This window comes from Hemitrygon akajei, chromosome 3, assembly GCF_048418815.1.
Source record: "Hemitrygon akajei chromosome 3, sHemAka1.3, whole genome shotgun sequence".
Classification (NCBI taxonomy): domain Eukaryota; kingdom Metazoa; phylum Chordata; class Chondrichthyes; order Myliobatiformes; family Dasyatidae; genus Hemitrygon; species Hemitrygon akajei.
Genome location: NC_133126.1, coordinates 190,591,227 through 190,616,012, shown reverse-complemented (window position 1 = coordinate 190,616,012; position 24,786 = coordinate 190,591,227). Strand labels below are relative to the sequence as shown.

Genomic DNA, 24,786 nt, shown 5'->3' with positions numbered 1-24,786 from the left:
GCTCTTTTCTCGCTGCTGCCATCAGGGAGTAGGTACAAGAGCCTCAGGACTCACATCATCAGGGTCAAGAACAGTTACTATTCTTTAACGATCAGGCTCTTGAGCAACACTCACTTGTTAATCCATTTAGATGTTGCCACAACCAATGATCTCACTTTAAGGACTCCTTTCTTATTTTGTGTTCTCGTTATTTATTTAGATTTGTTGAATAAATTCTTCTTGGGCTTCCAGCAGGTACAGCTATCTATAATAACCAACGTTTCAATGACAAACTCCACTGTCTTCATCAGGGATGCTGCCTGGGCATGTCTAGTCTGGTGGTATTTATCCCCTGTCATCCATCCCTCCTGATAGGTTAGGGACAGACAACTGGGGTATAAATATCACTGAACTAGACATGCCCAGGCATCATCCCTGATGAAGTTGGCAGAGTTTGTCATTGAAATGTTGGTTAAAATTGATACTTGTTCCCGGCTTTAGGCCCAAGAATAGTTTATTCATCATATATCCCGAGAATAGTTTATTCATCATATATGCCGGGAAAGCACCAATTCCTCTTTTTATTTATATTGGTACTTGCACAGTTTGCTGCCCCTTGCACTCAGGCTGATCTTTCATTGTTCCTGTTATAGTTACTATTCTATAGGTTTGCTGAATTCCCCACAGGACAATGCATCTCTCAGTGGAGTACATGGTGACATACATGTACTTAGATAATTAAGTTTACTTTGAATTTTAAATTTACACTCAGTGGCCGTTGTATTGGGTACTGGAAGTACTTAATAGAGTGCCCACTGAGTGCAAGTAAAAGATTTATTTTATATACTAGTTTGTTGTTTGTAAGATATAAAAATGTTGCAACTTGACCGTTGTCCTTCAAAAGTAAATCACCACTTGCGCGCTGGATTTCAGGGACATCTCACAAACTTGATACGCTACTGCATAAATACCAGTTGCTTTGCTAATCTAAATTATGCCAAAGCCTCTGATCGTTGAGCTAAAGAGAATGGAATGTGTCACTCATCGTTGCAGATTGGGCCTGCAGAAGGGGGAAGAGTGCTTAGGGTGGAGAGTGGAGTGGCTTCTTTCACGAGAACACAAGGAGGTAGGAGGAGAAGGAGGAGATCAACAGGCCCCTCAAGCCTCCTGCTGCCAGTCGTATGATCAAGGCTGATCTTTGCTGGCAGATCGTAAGTATCAGAGATTCTGCAGGTGCTAAAAATCTAGAGCAACACACACAAAGTGCTGGAGCGACTCAACAGATCAGGCGGCATCAATGGACGGGGGAAAGAGCTAACATTTCAGGCTGAGACCCTTCTTTGGGACTGGAAAGGAAGGGGGAAGAAGCCAGAATAAGGTGAGGGGTAAGAAAATGGAGTACAAGCTGGCAGGTGATTGGTGAAGCCGGGTGAGGGGGAAGGTGGGGAAGAAATAAGAAGCTGAAAGGTAATAGATGAAAGATGTAAAGGATTGGAAAAAGAAGGAATCTGATAGGAGAGGGCAGAATGTGTCATTTGATGAGAGCCCAACAACCTCCCTTGTGGTTCAAAAGCTCTGGAGCAGAAAGGCTAATTTTTGAGTACATGCTTTGATAAGAACATAAGGCCATAAGACATAGGAGCAAAATTAGGCTACTTGGCCCATCAAGTGCACTTCTCCATCCTGATTTATTGCCATGGCTGATATATTTATCTCCCTCAACTCCACCCTCCTGCCTTCTCCCCATGACCTTTGACACACTTATTAATCAAGAACCTATCAACTTCACTTTAAATATACCCAATGAGTTGACCTCCAAAGCCATCTGTGGCAATGAATTCCATAGACTCAACAGCTAAAGAAATTCCTCCTCATCTCTGTTCGAAGGGGATGTCCTTTGATTCTGACACTTTCTGGTTCTAGTCTCCAGACTCACCCACCATTGGAAACATTCCACCACTCTGTCCAGGCCTTTCAATATTTTGAAGTTTTCAGTGAGTTCCCTCCTCATTCTCCTGAACTCCAGACAGAACAGGCCCAGAGACACCAAATGCTCCTCATATGTTAACTCTTTCATTCCCAGGATTATTCTCATGAACCTCCTCTGAATCCTCTCCAATGCCAGCAATTCTTCCTTAGATAAGAACTCAAAACTGCTTACAAGTGCGGTCTGATCAATGCCTTATGAAGCCTCAGAACGACACCCTTGCTTTTACAGTATACTCTTATCCTCTCAAAATGAATGCTTACATTACACCTGCCTTGCTTACCACTAACTCCAACTTGAAGCTAACCTCAGGGAATCCTGAAGTCTCCTTTCATCTTGGAGTTTTTTTAAACTTTCTCCCAGTTGGATGTTGTCAAGTCCTAGAGAGTTTGATGCACAGAGTTTTCTTGAGATAACATGGAGTTCATTGACTCAGGTACTGTCTATCATATGAACAGCACAAATACATCAGTGGATCATTAGTGGGAAGAGGTAACAGAAATGCGGAGGGACCAGATTATGAAGGCCTTTGACATCATCATAAAATGTATCCAAAAATCTGATTCCATTCATTTTGAGAGGACTAGAATATAAAAGCAAGGACGTATTGTATTGTGTTGGAGAGGTTTCAGAGTACATTCATGAGAATGATCCCAGGAATGAAAGAGTTAATGCATAAGGAGCATTTCAAAGGTCTGGGCCTGTACTCGCTGGAGATTAGAAGAATGAGGAGGGATCTCATTGAAACCTATTGACTATTGAAAGGCCTAGAGAGAGTGAATGTGGAAAGGATGTTTCCTATAGAGAGGGAGCCTAGGACCAGAGAGCACAGTCTCAGAATAGAAGGACGTCCCCTTAAATAGAGAATTCCTTTTGCTAGAGGGTAGCGAATATGTGGAATTCATTGCAACAGATGGTTTTGAAGGCCAATTCATGGAGTATATTCTTGATTAGTGAGGACATCTAAAGTTATAGGGAGAAGGCAGGAGAATGGGATTGAGGCGGATAATACATCAGCCACAATGGAATGATGGAGCAGACATAATGGACCGAATTTCCCAATTCTGCTTCTATGTCTTATGGTCTTGCCATTAGGAGAATGATAGGAGGGGAGCTATCAAGTAACACTTGCAATGCACAAGGAATATAAGGGCTGCCGTGACCACTTGATTCCGGATCTCATTGTGGACTTGCTCCAAAGTGGACCAAAGGACTGAATTCCAGGGCTAGTATGAAGCTACCTATCTTGACCTTCAACCTGATGTGGCATCAGAGAAGCCTGAAGTTAATGGACCTCAGGGTGCAAACGTTCAATTCAATTCCAGTTTAATTGTCATTCAACCATACATACTCCAGGGCCAAGGTGCAAAACACAAAGCCCAGCAGCGTCTCTACTTTCTGTGAAGACTGAGGAAAGTCCATCTCCCACCCCCCACCATCCTCATCACATTCTACAGGGGTTGTATTGAGAGCATCCTGAGCAGCTGCATCACTGCCTGGTTCAGAAATTGCACCATCTCAGATCGCAAGACCCTGCAGCGGATAGTGAGGTCAGCTGAGAAGATCATCGGGGTCTCCCTTCCTGCCATCACGGACATTTACACTACACGCTGCAACCACAAAGGAAACAGCATTATGAAGGACCCCATCCACCCCTCATACAATCTCTTCTCCCTCCTGCCATCTGGGAAAAGGCTCCGAAGCATTCAGGCTCTCACGACCAGACTATGTAACAGCTTCTTCCCCCAAGCTATCAGACTCCTTAATACCCAGAGCCTGGACTGACACCTTGCCCTACTGTCCTGTTTATTATTTATTGTAATGCCTGCACTGTTTTGTGCACTTTATGCAGTCCTGGGTAGGTCTGTAGTCTAGTGTAGTTGTTGTGTTCTTCATTTTTTCTCTGTGTTGTTTTTTACGTAGTTCAGTTTAGTTTTTGTACTGTGTCATGTAACACCATGGTCCTGGAAAACGTTGTCTCATTTTTATTATGCACTGTACCAGCAGTTATGGTCAAAATGACAATAAAAGTGGCTTGACTTGACTAAGAGTCATACAGCACAAAACACAAATCACACATACAAGGTAACAAACACATAAAGATATCTGTAAAATATAGCCCTGCAGAAAAAAAAATCATGATGTTTGGTGGTGTACCAAAAATATGATGGTCATGGTCTTTGGGAGCATCTCATCCCAGCCCCAAGACATCACTTCAGATTCAGGTCCCGATTCATTTACCACGTGTGTGTTGTAACGTACAGTGAAATGCGTCATTTGTGTTGATAATCAACACAACCTAGCGGTGTGCTGGGAGCAGCTCTAAGTGTGGCCACACACTCCTGCACCAACAATGGCCATCAGAACAACACAGAACATACCAAAACAGAACACGGCAAGCAACAAAACTACAACAGCAAGACAAGCCCCATACCTACCTCCCACTTACCCACACACACACAGAGGGGTCCAACTCCAGTCTCCAGACTCCCACCATCAGAGCTGACTTCCCAATTAACTGAAAGTTGGAAACTTTAAGGTCAGAAGTGTGGAGGTTATTGACAGCCACACTATTTTCATTTTCACTGGCATATCCTCTGGTAGTGACATTGTCCATGCCCACTTAAAGCAAGACCAAGGCAACATTGAGACTTGGGCTAGAAAGTGGCAAGGGATATTTGTGCCCTCTGGAGCAGCAGAAGCTGAGGGAAGATCTGATGGAAGTTTGTAAGATTATGAGAGGTGTAGATAGAGTAGACAGACAACATCTTTTTTCCAGGGTTGAAATGTCTAATCCCAAAGGGCATGCATTTAAGATGAGAGGGGGTAATTCCAAAGGAGGCGTGAGGGGCAAGTTTTTTTTTACTTAGGGCTGTGGGTGCCTGGAATGCATTGACTTGGGTGGTGACAGAGGCAGATACTTCAGAGACTTTTAAGAGATGTGAAGAAAATGAAAGGTTATGGGCATTGTGTACACAGAAGGGATTAGTTTACTTGGCCATTTGATTACTAGCTGTGGTGAACTACATATACCTGTCTGGACACGCCCCCTGATGACTGCTCCTGTGGCTCCTCCCACAGACCCCGGTATAAAGGTGATGGAGGTCTGAGCCCAGCCTTTCAGTCTCCAGGATGTAGTATGGTGGTCACTCACTGCTCGTTCCTTCTTCCAGTCAATAAAAGCCGATATCTCGCTTTTACGTCTCGGAGTGAGTTATTGATGGTGCATCACTAGCTTAATACGTTCAGCACAACATTGTGGGCCGAAGTGACTTTTCTTGTGTTCTATTGTTCTATATTCTATTTCCAAAAGAAGAGTCTAACAACCTCCCTTGCTGTTCAACAACCCTAAGTGGAATTAGAGGTAGGGGAATTAAGGGTTCTGGGGAAAAGCCAGCTAGGTGAAGATGGGTCTATGGCCAGATCAGCCATGATCTTATTGAATGGCAGAGCAGGCTCGATGGGCCAGATGGCCTACCCTTGCTCCTATTTCTTATGTTCTTATGTCAGAACATCAAGGTTAAACACAAGTCTAGTTCTAGTGTATGTGTCTTCATGTGGGATGCAATTTGATCTCAGTGAGTTTAATGTACACACTCTGGAGATAATACAGTACGCAATGAGTCTGGTTTCTATGATAGGAACAGTCGTTAGGGTGGAGGAGAGCTTACAGACATGGGGAGGGACCAAGTTATGATGACTTTGGATAACAAGAGTGTGAAGTTATCGGGTTGTCCCCGGTGGGCAGAGAATCATTGTGTTGGTGAGTATTAACAGAAATGATATTGAATGGGCTTCAGCTGGGCTGCATGCAGCTGAAGTTTGGATGGTTTTCAGCTAAGGGTGTGCAGAAGAAATACAACCAGGAAAGCCTTGGAGTGGCTTAGTCTAGAGGTAGCAAGTCAGATTGGAGTAGGACGACAGGGTTACGAGGCTTTACAAAGCAATCAAATTCCTGCTAGGTGAAGGTTACTTGGCATCGGAGGGGTGTCTCATCGCAAGCTGCTCAATGCAGAGCCACTCAATAGAGTCAAAACAGGAGTCTGGTTCATTATCACATGTTGTGAAATTTGATGTTTTGCAGCAGAAGCTGTACAGTGCAGTGAAAGACATAAAATTACTCTAAAGTTTAATGAATATATAAAATAAGTAGCGGAAAAGGGGGGCAAAAGTAGTGAGGGGTGTTCATGGGTTCGTTGTCCATTCAGAAACCTGACGGCTGAGGGGCAAAAGCTGGGTGTGGGTCTTCAGGCTCCTGTACCTCCTCTCTGGAATCAGCAAAGAGAAGAGGGCATGTGCTTGGTGCTTAAGGATGGGCATTGCCTTTGTGAGGAATCGCCTTTTCAAGATGTCCTCAATGTTGGGGAAACTAGAGCCCATGGTGGAGCTGGCTGAGTTTACACCCATCTGCAGCTTTTATCGTGACTGTTCTACCTCTATCAATCTAAATTCTTTGTCTCGAAGAACGACTCTCAATACACTCCGGAATGACTTGGTCTGTGTAAACAGTATGCAAGACAAGCTTTTCACTGTACAGAGTCCTAAAGTCAAACTGCCCAGAAACAGGCTCTCCAGCCCAATCAGTACATGCCTCCCAAGATTCTCACCTCAGCTAGTCCAATTTCTCTGTGTTTGGCCCGTATCTTTCTATCTTGTACCTTTCCAAGTAACTTTTAAATCAGGTGTGCTCAACCTTTCATATACCATGGACCCCTGTCATTAACCGAGGGGTCTGAGGACCCCAGGTTGGGAACCCATTTTAAATGTTGTTGATGTACCCGCCTCAACCACTGGCAGCTCATTCCACATACTCATTACCCCTAAAGTTTCTACTAAATCTTTCTCCTCTCACCTTAATCCTATGCCCTCCAGTGCTTTATTCCCAACCTTGGGAGTGCATTTACCCTATGTATGCCCCTCATGATTTTACACACCTCTATAAGATCACCCCTCAGTCTCATGTCCCCAAAAACTGTCTCATGTTCAGCCTCTCACCCCAACAGTTCGAGCAGTACTCTGATAAATCTCCTCTGCGCCCTTTCCAGCTTCATGACATCATTCCTCTGGTAGGGTGGCCAAAACTAAGCCCAATGTTCCAAATGCAGCCTCACCAATGTCTTGTGCAGCTGCAACATAATATCCCCATTTCTGAATCCCATTTGGAGACCGAGTTCAACACGTTTACATGACAATAATAAACCAATACCTAATTTTTGGAAGCCCATCACGTTAACCATTTGACGTAGAGTTGATGCACAACACTGATAACATTTCTTTACTTTCCCGTATCTATGATGACTCACGCAATGAAATTCACCCACGTCCGCCATCAAAATGTATTCAGAAGAATCCTGATTGCATACCCAAAGCAACACACACAAAATTCTGGAGGAACTCGGCAGGCCAGGATTCTGCCTTTGTGTGCGCTGCTTTGGAGACACTGCCTGGCTATGCTGAGCTCCGCCAGCATTTTGCATGCGTTGCTTTGAATTTCTAGCATCTGCGGATGGTGTTTTTGATTGCACAGCCAACTGTTCAGGCACATTCTAAATGTGAGCAGATGTTTATAAACCTGTGCGAAGTTTGCTGTGCCATTTCCAGTCTTCACACTTCATTCAACCACCTACATCTCCATGGGCACGGTTGGCAGTCTCACCCCTCACCGACTCACTCGGAGTTACTGGGTTATTTTAGAGATACCGCATGGTAACAGGCCCTTCCAGCCCAGTGAGCTCACACCCCCTAATAACACCCACGTGACCCACGGAACGTAGGAGGAAAGAGGAGCACCCAGAGGCAACCCACACAATCACAGGAAAAATTTACAAACTCCTTGGGGAACATGGCAGGGATTGTACCTGGGTCACTTGCACTGTAACAGCAATACAATATCTACTATGGTTCCATGCTGCCAACCTTCTCAGGAGCAAGCAGAGGCGGGGAGAACGGACAAGCTGAGGTGGTGGGGCTTTGATGCTATTGCCGCTGTTTCTTTGGCGAGGGAGGGGGCTTGGGGTTTGATGTTCTAGCCGCCGTTTTCCGTGTGGGCGATCTGTTAGATTTTGTGCGATGGAAGGAGTGTGGAGGTTTAGGGCTTGTGAGTTTTGTTTCTTTCTCCTTTTCATGTGGGGAGGGGTTCGATGCATTTTCTTTCAATGACAGCCATGTTTTTTTTTCCTGTATTTCTTTGCCATCTGGAGAAGATGAAAATCAGATCTGTATTGTACATGCACAATCTGACAATGGCGCCACTACGTCCAAGAAACTGCAAAAATTGGAGGCTGGGCTGCTAACAGCAACTGAGCGTTAAATCCTTTCACACTAACATAACTGGTTAGATCGCTCCTGGAGAATTGCTAAATGTTTTATTGTTGTCACAAGTACAGAGATACAGTAAAAATCTTTGTTCTTTTTATTAATTTATTTAAGGGCCCTTCTGGCCCTTTGAGCCATGCCACAGAGCAACACACCAATTTAAAGCTAGCCTAATCACGGGACAATTTACAATGATGAATTAACCTACCAACTGGTACGTTTTTGGGTTGGGGGAGGAATCCCATGCAGTCAGGAGGAGAACACACAAACTCCTTACAGGCAGCAGCAGGAGTTGAACCCGGGTCGCCTGTACTATAAAGCGTTGTGCTAACCACTACACTACTGTGCTGCCCTACACGGCATCTACACAGGTAATTTCAAAACACAAGTACAAAGGGAAACGCAATAGCAGAATGCAGAATATACATGGAGTGTTACAGCTACCGTTCCACAGAAGGTGTGGTCTGTCTTGGAGAGCCAGAAGGGTTTATTCTATGCTGCATCTCAACAAGATACAATCAGAAGCTAATTTTCAAGATTTTTTTTTACCTTCTGCACATGGAGAGATGGAGAAGAGAGAATGGGGTCTTTGACTGTGTTGGCCGCTCATCCGAGGCAGCAGAAGGTGTAGACAGAGTCTGTGGAAAGTAGTGGCTGGTCTCTGTGACGTGCTGAGCCGTGTCCACAGGTCTCTGTAGTTTCTTGCCATCTTGGACAGAGCGGCTGCCATACCAAACCGTGATGCATCTGGATACAATGCTTTCTACGGGGCATTTAAAAAAGACAGTGAGGGAGAAATGGGACATACTGAATATTACGTGGAATTCCGGTCGTCCCAATACAGGATGGATGTGAAATCCATAGAAAAAGTCTAGTAAAAGGAGGGTCTTACTGGAATGCCTTGTGGATTAAAGGGTTTTGGGCTACAAGGAGAGCTTGGACAAACTTGAGTTACATTCTCTGGAGCATCAGAGGCTGAGGGGAGACATGATTTTATAAAATTATATGAGACATAGGTGGATATCTTTTACCCAGTGTAATGTCCAGTACTAGAGGACACAGATTTGAGGTGAGAAGAGGAAAGTTTAAAGATGCGCAAGGTAAGTTCTTCCACAAAGAAAGTGGCAGGTGCTTGGAACGGGCTGCCAGGGGTAGTGCTTGAGGCTTTTAAGAGGCTGTCAGACTCAGGAAATAGAGGCAGATGGATTATGCGCAGGCTGAAGACTTTTAGTCTCAGCACAGATACTGTGGGCCAAAGAATCATTTCCTGCGCGGTACTGTTCCATGGTCCCTGGAGTATTACGTACCGTTCTGGTCGCCCCTCTACAGGAAGGATGTTGAGGCTTTGAGGAGGGTGCAGAAGAGGTTTGCCAGGATGCCACCTGGTTTAGAGGGCAATTGTTATCACGAGAAGCTCGATAAATTTGGGTCGTTTCCTCTGGAGTGGCAGAGGCCAAGGGGGAGATCTGACAGAGGTTTACGAGAGTAGACAGGAAGTATCTGCTTCCCAGGGTTGAAGTGTCTAATACCAGTGGGCATGCGTTGAAGGTGGGAGGGGGTAGGTTCAAGGGAGATGCGAGGGCTAAGTTTCATACTCAGAGATGCACTGCCTGGTATGATGGTAGAAGCAAATACATCAAAGAGAAGTTTAGGTAGGCACATGGATGTGAAGATGATAGAGGGATATAGATACTCTGTAGGTAGGAGGGGTTAGTTTTGGGGGGGGGTTGATTTACTTTTTAGCTGGTTCAGCACAACATTGGGAGCTGAAGGGCCTGGTCCTGTGTTGTACCGTTCGATGTTCTATTAACTGGATAAAGATCTACTGTACACAGCACAAGAGAAATCTCAATGATCCCATTCATAAATTCTTGCCCGCTGCCAATACTGGAAGGCATTAAGGAAATATAATGACTAATAAATGTATTGATTCACTGGATGTGGATGTCATTCACCATCTCAGTATATATTGTCCAACCCCATTTGTCCCTGAACGGAGCACACAATAGATAACTGATGGGTCTGGAGGAAAATGAATGCGCCCTTACAGAAATTTTTAAAATACGAGGGACACAGATAAGGTGACAGTAACAGTCAATCCCCAGGGTAGGAGAGTCCAGATCAAGGGGGCACGGGTTTAGGGTGAGATGGGAAAGATTTGAAAGGGATTTGAGGGGCAGCTTTTTCCACACAGAGGAAGGTGAACATGGAACAAGCAGCCAGAGAAAGTGGTTTGAATTCAAGTTTATTGTCATTCAACTGTACACGTGTATTCAGCTAAATGAAGCAAAGTTCCTCTGGGACCAAGGTGCAAAACACAATACATATATTCCACAAAATAATATTAACATATTAAAAAACTTGTATTGGAGGTAGTTGGGAATAAAAACAGTCAACATTTCACAGCCAACATCTTTTGTCAGAGCTTGGTTTCTCCTCGCACAGATGCTGCCCGACCTGCCAAGTGTTTCCAGAATTTTCTGGTTTTACATTCATGAACCCATCAGAATCTCTTTGCAAGGGTCTTCATCATTATGTGCTGTATTGTATGACATTGATCATGATTGTCCTTGGCAAATGTTTCTACAGAAGTGGTTTGCCGTTGCCTTCTTCTGGACAGTGTCTTGACAAGATGGGTGACCCCAGCCATTACCAATACTCTTCTGAGATTGCCTGCCTGGCATCAGTGGTCACATAACCAGAACTTGTGATATGAACCAGCTGCTCATCCACCATCCACCACCTGCTCCCATGGCTTCATGTGACCCTGATCAGGGGGCTAAATAGGTGCTGCACCTTTCCCAAGGGTGACCTGCAGGCCAGCGGAGGAAAGGAGCGGCTTACACCTCCTTTGGTAGAGATGTATCTCCACCCTGTCATCCATTTCCAAGGGTAGAAATGTCAAATACAAGAGGACATGCATTTAAGATAGAAGAAGAAAAATGGGAAAGTTCTAAGGAGATGTGTGGGGCACACAGAGAGTGATAGGTGCCTGGAACGGGCTGCTGAGGTGGCGGTGGTGGTGAAAGCAGATAGGATGGTGGTGTTTAAGAGGCTGTTACCCAGACACATGAATATGCAAGGAAGGGAAGGATATGGATCATGTGCAGACAGAAGGGATTTAATTTGACTTCGTGTTCAGCACAATCATAGTGGGCCAAAGGGCCTGTTTCTGTGCTGTAGTATTCTAAGTTCTCAGTAGATGGGTTTTAAAACAAACCGTTAATTCTTTGGACATTGTTACTGAGATTCGCTTTTTGTTTCTTGTTTAACGTGGGGGCGTCTAGAACCAGAAGGCACAGTATCAGAACAGAAAGGCATCCCTTTTGAACAGAGAGGAGGAGGGCCCCTTATCTAAGAAAATATGTATTGTATTGAACTGCTGCTGCTAAGTTAACAAATTTCATGTCACATGCCGGTGATAATAAACCTAATCCTGATTCTGACTAGAAACCATCTGCGGATCTATGGAAGAAAATGGGCTGCCAGCATTTTGGATTGAGACCCATAGGTAAAGAGTCTCCACAAAAAAAACCAACTGTCCACTTCCCACCATAGATGCTGCCCGACCTGCTGAGTTCCTCCAGCATTTTGTGTGTTGCTCCTGCAGAATATCTTCAAGGTACTAAGTATCTTGTTTCCATGGTTAGGGTGCTGAAGACTCTGAGGGGGAGTGTTCGGGATGTGGGACATGTTGCATGATGAGGTGGTGGAGGCAGGATCTCTCATAGCATCTGAGAAACACCTGGACAAGTAGCTGAATCTCTACGATATAGGAGGTGCAGGACCCAAGGTGAGTGCATGGAATTATGTTGATAGGTACGAGTATGGACATGATAAACTAACGTTTATGGGATGAACATAGACAACTGAGACACTGACACTAGGGGTAGGGGCGGGGGTGATGCTGTGGTCAACATGAATTAGATGGCCTAAAGAACCCATTTCCATGTCGTGGTATTCTGTGACTCTATTCACCACTGGGCTTGTCTGGAAAATTATCCCTGGAAATGAATGGCCATCTCTTTAGAATCATACTGCCTTCTCCCCATAACCTTTGACACCTGGACTAATCAAAAACCTATCAAAATCTACTTTAAATGTACCCAATGACATGGCCTCTGTTCTAAAGGGACGTCATTGTGTTCTGAGGCTGTACGTTCTGGTTATAGACTCCCCCGCCAAAGGAAACAACCTCTCCATATCCATTCCACCTAGGCCTTTCAACATTCAATAGGTTTGAATGAGATCGCTCCCTCCACCATTCTCTTAAACTCCAGTGAGTAGAGGTTCAGAGCCATCAGATGCAATGTAACCCTTTCATGTGCTCAGTTGCCCATCTGAGTTAGCTTATGGTTCTGGATGAGTGAACCTAAACTTCAGCAACTTGCCCACCTTTGATCCATATCCCTCTGAACCTTTCCTATCCATTTACCTGTTGAAGTATCTGGTAAATGTTGCCAATGTACCTGCTTCCACTACTTTGCCTGACAACTTGTTGCACTAACGCAACATCCTCTGCATGAAGAAGTTTAGAATCAGAATCATGTTTGTTATCACTGAAATATGCCATGAAATTTATTGCTTTGTGGCAGCAATGCAGTGTAGGACATAATAACTTAGTTAAAGGCAAATACATACTAGATAGAAAGAAAGCTAAAGGTTAGATATATAAATAAGACCATAAGACACAGGTGCAGAATTAGGCCATTCAGCCCATCGAGTCTGCTCCACCATTCCATCATGGCTGATCCCTGATCCCATGCAACCCCATACACCTGCCTTCTCACCATATCCTTTGATGCCCTGACCGATCAGGAAACAAGCAACTTCCTTTCTGAGGTATGGGGCCCAAAGCTGTTGACAAAAGTGCAGCCTGACCAATGTCTTATAAAGGCTCAGCATTACCTCCTTGCTTTTGTATTCTTTTCCCCTTGAAATAAATGCCAACATCGCATTTGCCTTCTTTACCACAGACTCAACCTGTAAATTAACCTTCTGGGAGTCGTGCATGAGGACTCCCAAGTCCTTCTGCACCTCTAATATTTCAGACTTCTCCCCGTTTAGATAATAGTCCACACTATTGTTACTTTTACCAAAATGCATTATCATACATTTCAAAACACTGTATTCCATCTGCCACTTTTTTGACTATTCTTCTGATTTGTTTGTCGGGCAATCACGTTGCTTCCTCAGCGCTACCTACTCCTCCAGCTATCATCCACAAACTTTGCCACAAAGCCATCAATTCTATGATCTAAATCACTGACAAACAATGTCAAAAGCAGCAGCCCCAATACTGATCCTTGAGGAATACCATTAGTCACCAGCAGCCAACCAGAAAAGGCCCTTTTTATTCCCACAAGCTGCCTCCTGCCCATCAGCCACTCCGCTATCCATGTCAGTATCTTTCCTGTAAGCCATAGGATTTTATCTTGTTAAACAGCCTCATGTGTACCACCTTATCAAACACCTTCTGAAAATCCAAGTAAATGACATCCACTGCCTCTCCTTTGTCCACCCTGCTTGTTTCGTCCTCAAAGAACTGATTGCCAGGCGAGATATCCTTTTACAGAAACCACATTGGCTTTGGCTTATTTTATCATTAGTCTCCAATTACCTCGAAACCTCATCCTTAATAATAGACTCAAACACTTACCCAGCCACTGAGGTTTGGCTATCTGGCCTATAATTTCCCTTTTTTGCCTTCCTCCCTCATTAAAGAGTGGAGTGACATTTGCAATCTTCCAGCCCTTCAGGACCATGCCAAAGTCAAGTGATTCTTGAAAGATCATGACCAATGCATCTGTTATCTCTTCAGAAACCTCTCTCAGGACTCTGGGATGTAGTCCATCAGGCCCAGGTGACTTATTCACCTGAAAGGCCTTTGAGTTTGGTAGCACTTCTTCCTTCGTAATAGCAATGGCACTCACTCCTGCTTCTTGATACTCACAGACCTCTGGCACACTGCTAGTGTCCTCCACAGTGAAGACAGATGCAAAGTACCAATTAAGTTCAACTGCCATTTCTTTGTCCCCCATTACTACCTCACCAGCATCATGTTCCAGTAGTCCAATATCAACTCTCACCTCCCTTTTACTCTTTATGTAACTGAGAAACTATTGGTATCCTACTTTATATTATTGGCTAGTCTGCCCTCATATTTTGTCTTTTCCCTTCTTATGGCTTTTTAAGTTGCTTTTTGTTGGACTTTAAAAGCTTCCCAATGTCCCACTCACTTCCACTACCTAAAATGCCCTTTCCTTTGCTTACTTGCAGTCCTTAACTTCCCTTGTCAGCCACGGTTGCCTACCCCTGCCATTTGACAACTTCTTCGTTGGTGGGTCATACAGTATCTATCATGTATGTGCCTTGTGAACTATTCCCAGAATCTTCAGCCATCTCTGCTCGCCATCATCCCCACCAGTATCCTCCTCCAGTCCACCTGGACAAGCTCCTCTCTCATGCCTCTGTAAATCCCTTAATTCCACTGCAATACTGATACATTTGAGTTCTGCTTCTCCCTCTCAAATTGCGGTATGAATTCAATCATATTATGATCACTGCCTCCTAAAGGTTCCTTTACGTTATGCTCCCTAATAAGATCTGGGTTATTACACAACACCCAGTCTAAGATGGCCTTTCCCCGAATAGGCTCAAGCACAAGCTGCTCCAAAAAGCCATCTCATGGGTATACAACAAATTCCCTGTCTTGTGTTCCGACTCCAACCTGATTTTCCCAATCGCCTTGCATACTGAAGGCCCCATTACAATTACCCTTATTACATGCCTTTTCCAGCTCCAATAATGTCTCTTTTTTGCCTTTGCAAATTCTTAATTTAACCAAAGACTCAACATGTTCTGAGTCTATGTCACATCTTTCCAAAGATGTAATTTCCTCTCTTACCAACAGAGCCACACCACCACTTATGCCTTCCTCCCTGTCCTTTTGATACAAAGTATACCCTTTGTTGTTAAGCTCCCAAATATGGCCTTCTTTCAGCCACGACTCAGTGATGCCCACAATGTTATATTAACCAACCTCTAAGTGCTCCACGAGTTCGTCCACCTTATTTCGAATGCCATGTGCATTTAAATGCAGCACCTTCAGTCCTGCATTCTTCACCCTTTTGAATTTTGCCTCTGTGGTACAACTTATCTCCTTGCCCTGTCTGTATTTGTACCCAGTCATTGGTTTGTCCTTCCTTACATTCATGTTACATGTATCATCTGCTTGTAAACCTGCTGGCTCATGCTCAGCTCTATCACACTGGTTCCCATTCCCCCTGTCATATTAGTTTAAACCACTCCCAACAGCTCCAGTAAATCTGCCCACAAGGATATTGGTCCCCCTCAGATTCAAATGCAGCCTGTCCCTTTTGTACAGGTCCCACCTATCCCAGAAGAGGTCCCAATTATCCAAATCTGAATCCCTGCCCCCTGCTCCAACTCTTCAGCCACGCATTTATCTGTCACCTCATTTTATTTCTATCCTCACTGTTGCATGGCACAGGCAGCAGTCCTGAGATTACTACCCTTAAGGTCCTGCTTCTCAGCTTCCTACCTAACTTCCTATATTCTTTTTTCAGGGCTTCCTCTCTTTTTCTCCTTATGTCATTGATGTACCACAACTTCTGGCTGCTCACCCTCCCTTTTCAGGATATTGTGGACACATCCAGAAACATCTTGGACCCTGTAACCCAGGAGGTTAACTATCATTTGTGTTTCCTTTTTGCATCCACAGAATCACCTATCTGTCCCCCTGACTATAGAGTCCCTATTACTGAACCACAGGGTTAGACTCCATGCTAGAGGCACGGCCACTGTTGCTTCCCAGAGGTAGGTCATCCCTCCCAACAGTACTCAGAATTGACTACTTATTGTTGAGGGAATGGCCACAGGGGTGATCTCCACTATCTGATGTTCCTCCTTCTCTCTCTCCTGACAGTCACCTATTAATCTGTCTCCTGGAGCCTAGGGTTGACCACCTCCCTCTAGCTACTGTCTATCACTGCCTCACTTTCCCTAACAAGCCGAAGGTCATCGAGCTGCAACTTTAGTTCCTCAACACGGTCTGTAAGAAGCTGCATCTCGATGCATCTGGTGCAAATGTGGCCGTCCGGGAGGCTGGGAGTCTCCTGGAAATCCCACATCCGACACCCCGAACAGAACACAGGCTCTATAGACATGCCCTCTATCCTCTCTGGAGCTGAATAAGAAATAAGGGATGAACTTACCCAGGCTCCGCCTATTCTCGCCAAAGTCCTGTTTGAGCCAAAGCCTTCCTACTCCGACTCAGACTATACTGCTAGGTGGTAGTTCTCTTTTATAGAGACTGGGTTTCCCATTGAAGCTCTTCATTGGACATGCGCAGTCATGTCTGCACAGTACTCCAATCAATAGAAGGATACATGGATGCATAGGATAGAGATAAATAGACAGATAGCAGGATGGATAGAGAGACAGACACAGACCATAAGACATGGAGCAGAATTAGGCTCTTCAGCTATTGAGTCCACTCTGCCATTTTTTCCTGGCTAATCAACCCCATTATCCTGCCTTCTCTCCATAACCTTTCATGCCTTGACTAATCAAGAACCTATCAACCTCTCCATTAAATGCACCCAATGACCTAACTTCCACAGCTGCCTATGGCATGAATTCAGAGTTACCAACCCCTGGCTAAAGAAATTCCTCATCAGATCCATTCTAAATGGATGTCCCTCTGTTCTAAAGCTGTGCCCTCTGGTCCTAGACTCCCCTACCATAAAAAAAAACCTCTCCACATACACTCTATCAAGGCCATTCAGTATTTGATAGCTTTCAATGAGATCCGCTCCAATGTTCCTTAATTCCAGCAAGTAAAGGCCCAGAGCTATCAATCACTCCTCACACGATCAGTCGTTCAAACCCGTAATCATTCTCATTAACCTTCTCTAAACCCTCTAGAATGCCAGTGCATTCTTTCTCAAACAAGGGACCCAAAACTCCTTAAAATACTTCAAGTGATTCCCCCCCCCCCCGCCCGGTGCCTTATAAATGCTCAAGATTACAGCCCAACTCCTCAACCCTTCCTCCACTACATTGACAACTGCATTGGTGCTGCTTCCTGCATCCATGCTGAGCTCATCAATTCCATCAACTTTACCCCTAACTTCAACCCTGCTCTTAAATTTACTTGGTCCATTTCTGACACCATCCTCCACTTTCTTGATTTTTCCTTCTCCATCTCTGGAGACAAACTGTCAAGCGATATCTATCTTTTATAAACCTATCGATTCTTACAGTTATCTTAACTATACCTCTCCCCACCTATCCCCTGTAAAAATGCTACTCTCTTTTCTCAGTCTCTTTGCACTAAACTCCCTCCCAGCACTTAAATCCCTGCAAGCAGCCTTAGTGCTACATCTGCCCATTCACCTCCATTCAGGGCCACAAACAGTTCTTCCAGCTGAGGCAACACTTCACCTGCTGGCATTTCTATTGTCTCTGGTGCTCCCGATGCAGCATCTTCTACAGTGGTGAGACTTGTGATAAATTGGGGGACAGCTTTGTCAAGCATCTCCGCTCCATCTTCAAAAAGCAGAATTTCCTGGTGGGCGGCCAAACATTTGAATTCTGATTCCAAATCCCGTTCTGATGTGTTGATCTATTGCAACCTCTTGTGCTAAGATGAGGACACCCTCAGGGTGGAGGAGCAACATCTTATATTCCATCTAGGTTGCCTGAATATTGATTTCTCTTTCCAGTAAAAATATTCACCCCTCTCCTCTTCTGCTGTTTGACTCTCAGTCTTTTTACTTCTTCTCACCTGCCTATCACCTCCTCCTGGGTCCCCTCCTCCTTCCCTTTCTCCTATAGCCCACTCTTCTCTCCCATCAGATTCTTTCATCTCCAGCTCTTTATCTTTCCAACCCACCTGGCTTCACCTATCACCAAACTATCCTCCTTCTCTTCCTAACCCCCCACCTTTCTATTCTGGCATCTTCCCCCTTCCTTTTCAGTCCTAAACAAGGGTTTCAACCCAAAATGTTGACTGTTTATTCATTTCCATAGATGCTGCCTGAACTGCCGAGATCCTCCAGCATCTTGTGTGTGTTGCTCAGCGTTACATCCTTACTTTTATATTCTAGTCCTCTCAAAAGAAAATCTAACATTGCGTTTGCCTTCCTCTCCACCGACTCAAGTCAAGTCAAGTCACTTTTATTGTCATTTCGACCATAACTGCTGGTACAGTACATAGTAAAAATGAGAACTTTTTTTCAGGACCATGGTGTTACATGACACAGTACAGACTGAACTACGTAAAAAACACAGAAAAAAAACTACACTAGACTACAGACCTACCCAGGACTGCATAAACTGCACAAAACAGTGCAGTCATTACAATAAATAATAAACAAGAAAATAGGGCAGTAAGGTATCAGTCCAGGCTTTGGGTATTGAGGAGTCTGATAGCTTGGGGGAAGAAACTATTACATAGTCTGGTCCTGAGAGCCCGAATGCTTCGGTGTCTTTTCCCAGAAGGCAGGAGGGAGAAGAGTTTGTATGAGGGGTGTATGGGGTCCTTCATAATGCTGTTTGCTTTGCGGATGCAGTGTGTAGTTCAGATCAGCGTTCAATACCATCATCCCGCAGAGACTAGTGGAGAAACTGTCACTGCTTGGCCTTAACACTGCCATGTGTTGCTGGATTCTGGATTTCTTGACAGAGAGACCACAGTCAGTCTGTGTTGGCAGGAACATCTCTGACTCCATCACACTGAGCACTGGATCCCCACAAGGTTGTGTGCTCAGCACACGACTGTTTACACTGCCAACACATGACTGTGCAGCCAGATTCAAGGAGAACCTGATCATTAAATTTGCTGATGATACCACAGTGGTGGAGCTCATCAGCAAAAATGACGAAACAATGTACAGGGAGGAGGTCAAACACCGTGAGAGCTGGTGCAGTGACAACAACTTGATGCTTAATGTCACCAAAACCAAGGAGATGATCGTCGATTTCAGACGGTCTCAGCCTGAGCAGACACCCCTCAGTATCAGTGGCTCCACAGTGGAGAGAGTGGAAAACATCAAGCTCCTTGGGGTGCAGATCTTGGACAATCTCACCTGGTCCAGGAACACCACTGGGATTGTGAAACGAGCCCAGCAGAGATTGCACTTTCTGAGGAAGCTTAAACAAGCATCACTCCCCACTAACATCTTAACTGCATTCTACAGAGGAGTGGTTGAGAGTGTGCTGACCTTTTGCATCACAACCTGGTACTCCAGCTGCAGTGCTGCTGACAAAAAAGCCTTGCAGAGGGTGGTTAGGGGAGCAGAGAAGGTTATTGGGGTCTCCCTACCTTCTGTTCAAGACCTCTTTCAGAGCCGATGCCTCCAGAAGACACGGTACATCATTAAAGACCCCTCACACCCTCTCCATGAACTGTTTGTTCTTCTGCCATCAGGTAAACGTTACAGGAGCATCAAAACTAAAACCACAAGGCTACTAAACAGCTTCCTCCCACAGGCAGTCAGACTGCTAAATAGCTGCTCTACCTGACTGTGCTTTGGACACTTTTAACTTGCACTGGACACTTATAACTTGTTTTTAACTGACATGTGGCTGTTGTGTTTTACTATTTATTGTTGTGTTTATTATTTAGTGTTGCGTTTGTTATGTTATGATTGCACTGCTCCTGGGAAACACTGTCTCATTCTGCCCTGCAGAGCTGATGTACGGTTAGAATGACAATAAAGTTTTTGAATCTTGAATCTTGAATCTAGTGTAAATGTCTGTAATGATGGGAAGAGAGACCCCGATGATCTTCTCAGCTGACCTCAGTATCCGCTGCAGGGTCTTGCGATCCGAGATGGTGCAATTTCAGAACCAGGCAAGTTAACCTTTGGGGAATCCGGCATGTGGGCTGCCAAGTCCACTTTGCACCTTTGATTTTTGAATTTTCTCTCCATTTAGAAAATAGTCTGTGCTTGTATTCCTTCTACCAAAATGTATGACCAAACACTTCATGACACTGCATTCCATCTGCCACTTCTTTGCCCATTCTCCTCATCTGTCCAAGTCCTGCTGCAGCCTCGCTGCTTCCTCAACACTAACTGCCCCTCCACCTATCTTCATATCGTCCACAAACCAGCAATTCTGTCATCAAAATCTTTGACATACTAAGTAGAAAGCAGTCCCAACACCAACCCCGTCACCGGCAGCCAAGCAGAAAAGGCTCCCTTTATTTCCACTCTTTGCCTCTCGCCAATCAGCTGCTGCTTTATCCATGTTAGACCCTTTCCTGTAATGACATGGACTTATAGCTTGTTAAGTAGCCTCATGTGTGGCTCCTTGTCAAAGGCCTTCCAAAAATCCAAGTATGCAACATCCACTGAGTTTGTCTATCCTGCTTGTTATTTCCTCAAAGAATTCTAACAGGTTTGTCAGGCGAGATTTTGCCTTAAGGAAACCATGCTGACTTTGGCCTATTTCATCATGGACCTCCAAGAATCCAAAAGCCACTTCCTTAACAATTGGCTCCAACATCTTCCCAATAATTGAGGTCAGGTTAACTGGTCCATAATTTCTTTTCAACACACACAAAATAGGAGAAACTCGCAGGGCAGGCAGCATCGGTGGAAAAGAGTAAACAGTTGATGTTTCGGGCTGAGACCCTTCCTCGGGCATATAAATGGCAAATAAAGACGATCCTTGATAGACAGAATGATGGAAGGAGAAAAGGACTGATAAACAGTGGGATTGGAGGATAGACAGAATGATAGAATGAGAGATAGAATGATGTATAGGGTCTGATTGTAGACTTCAGGAGAGAGAAACCTGAGGTCCGAGTCCTCATCAGAGGTGGAAAGGGTCAGTAACTTTAAATTCCTGGGTGTTATTACTTGAGAGGACCTGTCCTGAGCCCAGCATGTAAGTGCAATTACCAAGAAACTATGGCTGCACCTCTACTTCCTTAGGAGTTTGCAGAGATTCAGCATGGCATCAAAAACTTTGACAAACTTATTTAGATGTGTATCAGCAAGTGTACTGACTGGCTGCATTATGGCCTAATATGGGAACACCAATACACTTGGGTGGAAAATCTGACCAAAGGGAGTGGGCTTGGCCCAGTGAATCATAGGTAAAGCCCTCACAACCATTGACAATGTCTACCTGAAACATTGTCATGGGAAAACAGCATCCAGCATCAAAGAACATCACCACTCAGGCCATGCATGCTCTTTTCTCACTTCTGCCATCAGGTAGAAGATACAAAAACCTCAGGACTTGCACCAGCAGGTTCACGAACAGTTGCGATGCCTCAACCTTCAAGCTTTTGAAAAAAAAAGGGAATAACTACATTCACCCGCCCATCTGTTGAGATGTTGCCGCAACCAACGATCTTACTTTAAGGACTCTATCTTGTTATTGCATGCTCTTGTTATTTATTGCTATTTATTTATATATGCATTTGCAGTTTGTTGTCTTCAATGCTCTACGTGATCTTTCATTGATCCCGTTTGCAGTTTCTTTTCTATAAATTTGCTGAGTATTCCCACAGGAAATAAAGATTCTCCAGGTCCTTTGTGGTGACATACATGAACTCTGAAAATAAACTTTACCTTGAACTTTGAACTATACAGAACAATAGTTAGTTAGACAGATTAGGACAAAGAGGAGTGGTTGAGGCTGCGTTTAGTGGATATGGTGCAGTCCATCACAGGTAAACCCCTCCCCACCATTGAGCCCAATTGCACAGAGCAGCCTCCATCATCAGGGACCCCCACCACCCAGGTCATGCTCTCTTCTCACTGCTGCCGCCAGGAAGGAAGGTACAGGAGTCTCAGGACTCACACCACCAGGTTCAGAAACAGCAATGTCACCCCTCAACAATCAGGCTCTTGAACCAAAGAGGATAACTTCACCTACCCCATCACCGAACTGTTTCCACTACCCGTGGGCTCACTTTCAAGCACTCTTCATCTCATGCTCTTGATATTTATTGCTTATAATAATAATAATTATTATTATTTCTTTATTTTCATATTTGCACAGTTTGCTGCCTTTAAAGTGACATATAAGAACTTTGATAATAAATTTACTTTGAACATTTGGTGGGTTCGTGGACCGTTCGGAAATCTGAAGCCAAATTACCATTTGAATCTGCCCTCTCAAAACGTAAATCCTCTGGTGTTTAGTTCCCTGGGAGGAGATCCGTCGACATTCAACCTATTTATGCCCTTCATGATGTTATCTCCTCCAAACGTTCTCCTGTGCATTCACTCCTCATTAATTCTGCAAACCCTCTATCACGACATTATCCTTTCTGATAGAGCCCTCCCCACCACTGAGCACATCTACAACGAGAGCTGCCACAAGAAAGCGGCAGCCATCGTTTGGGACCCCCACATCCAGACCATGCTGCTTCCTCGCTACTGACACCGGGCCGGAGGTGCAGCAGTCTCAGGACCCACACCACCAGGTTCAGGATCAGCTACCTTTCAACCGTCAGGTTCTCGAACCAGCGTGGATAACATCACTCACCTCAACTCTGAACTGATTCCACAACCTCTGGAATCACTTTCAAATACTCTACAACTCACGTTCTCAGTTTTTTTCCATCCTCCCAATTGCACAGTTTGTACAATTGCAAAACATCTTCTTATGCACATTGGTTGTTTGGCAGTCTTCGTGCGAAGCTTTGCATTGATTCTAACGCGTTTCTTTGTATCTACTGTGAATGCCTGAAGGAAAATGAATCTTAGCGTTGTTTACGTCCTTTGATAATGAATGCACTTGGAACTTTGAACATTTATTACCTTGAAAAAGCTTGAAGGTTTCCAGCGTGGAGGGCCATGCGCGAGAAGTGGGACGTGGGATTGCGGATTCTGCCCTCAAATACCGGGAACACCAGTTTAGTGACTTCCACTAAAGCTGAGATATGCCTGCTCGCCTGACACTCCCATTCCATCAACCCACACACATGTTTTCTCATTGACACTTATATATTTTTTTCTTTAACCGCACACAGTTCACTTAACACCGGGGCGTATTGCAACCTGCCGAGTCGCGAATTCCTATTGACACAAGAACAGCCTGGCGAACGTGAGATCAGCCCAGAAAATCGAGGACTGTCACGACAGAAAACTACACACGGATTTAAGGCACGCGCAGTCCCTTGTCATACAAAGTTACTCGAAAGAGACACGAAGGTTATCTTAACAAGATGAAGTTTTCGTACCACATACTGCAGACTTCCCAAATACCCAACGATAGGTCAAGAATCACATCCACCGGGAACAGTTGGAGAGGGAAGCGCGGGCGTTAAAGAGAAGTTTCTCCCTGTTCTTGCGTCCTTTGATCTCTTCCATTGAAAGTCACTATACCCTCCGAAAGAGCTCACTGTGTTCACAGACATACAGAGCTCACAATGTGCGTCTATCAAGTGTCACTCCTGTCCGCGGTTCTGTGGAGTAGCGTCACGGGGCAGGCGTGGCCTTGGAAGCCCCCTCCCTTTCTATTTTGCCGTCTCTCTCACTCTCTCGCTCTCTGTGCCTCTCGCCGGAGTAACATTACATTGACCGCATCAGATTTCATCTCGCACTCTTGACGATTGTGAAGTAACCTCGAGATCTCCGAATTAATTAGTTACATTTCCCCACTCTGTGGAAACTCCAGCCGAGATAAGCTGGGGAGAAGAAGGAGCGGGAAACGCTCTTGCGACTGCTCCACCATTCAATACTTCATTCTCCTGGCTCTCCTTTTAGCCTGAAGGGTTTTTATTTCTGCAAACCAACTCCCCTTTGCGCTCTTTCGATTGAGTAAAATTATTTCCTCTTAGAAACTGTCGAATTCTAAAGTTTTCAGTTAATAGTCCTTTTATTAACTAGCACACGGAAGCGGAGGAATGATTGACAGGTGTTCAGTTTCAAGGCGGGACATAACTCACCGCCGGCAACGCCAGTTCTGTGCTCAGATTCAATTTTCCCTAGACAAGCGGCGGCATTTGCCGCTGGTGTAGTTGATTATCATCAGGCGGGAGATACGAAGACTTGAAAGCACGTATCATAAACTCAAGGACAGCTTCTACCCTGCAGTTATAAGACTGTTGATCATAAAACGGACTATTGGAACTCACGATCTTCTGCGCTGTGGCCTTGCATCTTATAGTCTACCTTTACTGCTCTTTCTCTGTAACCGTAACAGTCACAGATCACAGAACACAACAGCACAGAAACAGGCCTTTTGGCCCATCTAGTCCATGCCGAACCTGCACCGGGATCATAGCCCTCCATACCCTTCACATCCATGTACCTATCCGAGATTTTTTAAATGTTGAAATTGAACCGGTATCCACCACGTACACCAGCTTGTTCCACACTCCCATCCTCTGAATGAAGAAGTTCCCTCTCATGTTCCTCTTAAACATTTCTCCTTTCACCCTTAACCAATGACGTCTAGTTCTAGTCTCACCCAAATTCAGTGGAAAAAGCCTGCTTGCATTTACCCTGTTT

General features: G+C 44.7%; 1 protein-coding gene across 2 annotated transcripts in view; it reads right to left on the bottom strand.

Annotated features, from left to right (window-relative positions):
• Positions 1-23,986, bottom strand: part of p2ry1 (purinergic receptor P2Y1) — a 64,900-nt gene extending 40,914 nt beyond the window's left edge. The window contains exons 1-2 of one of the 2 annotated variants that reach the window (XM_073041633.1): positions 23,514-23,986; positions 8,831-9,044 (exon numbers count right to left, since the gene is read on the bottom strand). The gene's annotated coding sequence lies outside the window, so the exon portion shown is untranslated. The remainder of the gene's footprint in view (positions 1-8,830; positions 9,045-23,513) is intronic. The other variant, XM_073041631.1, reaches the window with a different exon arrangement.
• Positions 23,987-24,786: the final 800 nt, after the last annotated feature.